We start from the raw sequence: 2,308 nt of genomic DNA, 5'->3' as shown, positions 1-2,308 counted from the left end.
TAACGATAGTTTAGGGTTTCTAAAATAAATTTGTTTTATTGTAAAAATTAATGATTGCCCTTCAGATCTGCCAAGCCCTGTGACTGGAGAGATCTTTGAGATTCGATTGGGTCAGAAAAGGCTCTCGTGGGTGTGTGAGCCTCGAGCCAAGGGAACAAACCCTCCCTCCATGCATAATGTCACTTTCCCTCTGCTTCTGGGAGGGGGAGTGTGATTAAATGATCACCTGATTAGTTTGATTTCTGTGTCTGGGTTCTAACCCCAGGATGAAATGCTCTAATTACATATAGAGAGAAAAAAAATGAAGGGGAGATCTAAAATGTTTATGGTTGTTTCTTGTTATCTGGAAATTGAATGAGATCAAATTTATCACAGGTTTTTTTTTCCTCTAATTGCCCAAAAGATCTTTTCCGATTTGTTACATGAGTGTTTTTTTGTTTTTATCTTTTATACAAAAGAAGAATGTCACCTAAAACTTCAAGTCACTTTTTTTTTTTTAACTAAAAGGCTGTAATTGAGTTTTCATTGTGTTTAAAATAAGGCTTATGTGTTTGAGACAAACTGGTTTTGTTAATAAAGATGTAGCAGCAGTTATATAATTGTGAAACCAGATATCAAATGTGTATCTAAAAAACAACATGCAGCCATTTTACAAATAGTGTGGAACATGTAAATACTAGCAAATGGAAAAGTTATAATTTTGGTGAATTTCATGGGGTCTCCTATGATTGGAAAAATTATAACATCTGATTATAAGGTGGAAATTATTGTATTTAATCTGAAAATGACTTCTGCCAACAGTGTGTCGTCAGCGCAGGCTGCACTGCTCTGAGTCCCGTGTTAGTAATTCTTGGTGGGCGAGGATAGAGATCCCACAAAGAACTAGTAGAGAAAATACAGGCTTCTCCCACTCTTTCTTTAGTGTTTAAGATTGGGTTATAAAATAAAGGCTCCAGGTATGTATATAAACTGAAGTTATACTACTTTTAATAAAAGCGTTCTTTTATTAAACATTCAGGCTGATCTAAATGTTTTACTTGTCAACTGTGATCTTTAAATTCAAATGATTTTAAACTTTGATTTTCATGAAAATGCCCCCTTTCTCTAAATGCACTAATCCTATATGTCCGGCTATAAGGCCAGAAAGCCTCAATACAATTCGCTGGCATTCTGTGGCTGGAGAAGGTGACAAGTTGGTGACTGACACTGCAGGTATTCTGTTTTCATGGTTTACTACATACGGAAGTCATTTTTCACATTCTGTAATATATTGTTAGACTAAAACTATTGTATTAAGACTTTAAAATGTAAGCATTATAATTATGAAAATACACATTTTAAGAAGATACTTTGCTGATTTAACTTCATTTTTTTGCTGTGGGGCGTGAAAGTTTGCGTGCGTGGAGTTAAGAATTTGTTTTTCTGATCCTGGTTCCCGACTCCAGGTGTAGGTTATTCACTTTGGGGTGGGGGGGCAGCATTAGGGATTGTTTTCATAATTTATTACCCAGTAGCTCACAAGAACTAAGACATTTGAGTTTTAAGAGTTTTTGAGTTTTTGTAGACGTATTTACCGACCTAACGTTTGACAAGGTAACTGCCTCAAATATTTGCTAGCATCACTAATACAGTTAGTTCGGAAAAGTGGTTTTCAACTTTGATTCAGAACCCTATTCTTTTTGGCCCCCCTTTCATAACCCAAAGCTATTAAATGAGCCGCGGAGTCGGACCTTTTCACTTTCCGTGAACGGTTCTGAGCGGCGGAGCGCGTCTAGTTCAAGCCCGTGAGACCAGAGAATCCCATAAATGCGACCCGATCCTCGCGCAGGTGCTTCGCTTCCATACGGCGAGAGCGGGGCAGTGAGCGCAGGCTCCTCCGCGGGGCGTGGCGTGCGCGAGGTAAATGGGTGGTGCCGGGGGCAGGTTCCGCCTCGGGGGCGGGGCAGAGGGTGGTGCCGGGCCAGGCTCCGCCTCGAGGGCGGGGCAGTGGGTGGTGCCGGGCCAGGCTCCGCCTGGGGGCGGGGACTGGGCGGGCTCCTCCAGGGGCGGCGCCGCTCCTCCGGGCCGCGTGGGGCGCTGTGGCGCGAGGTCTCGGTTCGCCCCGGAAGTGGTTGCTGAGGGCCGGCGGGCGGCGGCGGTGACAGCGGTGGCACACGTGCGGCAGCGCGATGAAGTTCGCCTACAGGGTGAGCTTCCGACGCGGCCGGGGGTCCGGTGGGGGAGCGGAGGACGGGAGAGAAGGGGGGGATCGCTGCTCGAGACCCGCTACCTCAGGGGCCGGCGGCCGGGGCGCGGGGTCTCGAGGTCC

This window comes from Pteropus vampyrus, unplaced genomic scaffold (assembly GCF_000151845.1).
Source record: "Pteropus vampyrus isolate Shadow unplaced genomic scaffold, Pvam_2.0 Scaffold296, whole genome shotgun sequence".
In the NCBI taxonomy this organism is placed as follows: Eukaryota; Metazoa; Chordata; class Mammalia; order Chiroptera; family Pteropodidae; genus Pteropus; species Pteropus vampyrus.
This window is presented reverse-complemented; position numbering follows the sequence as displayed.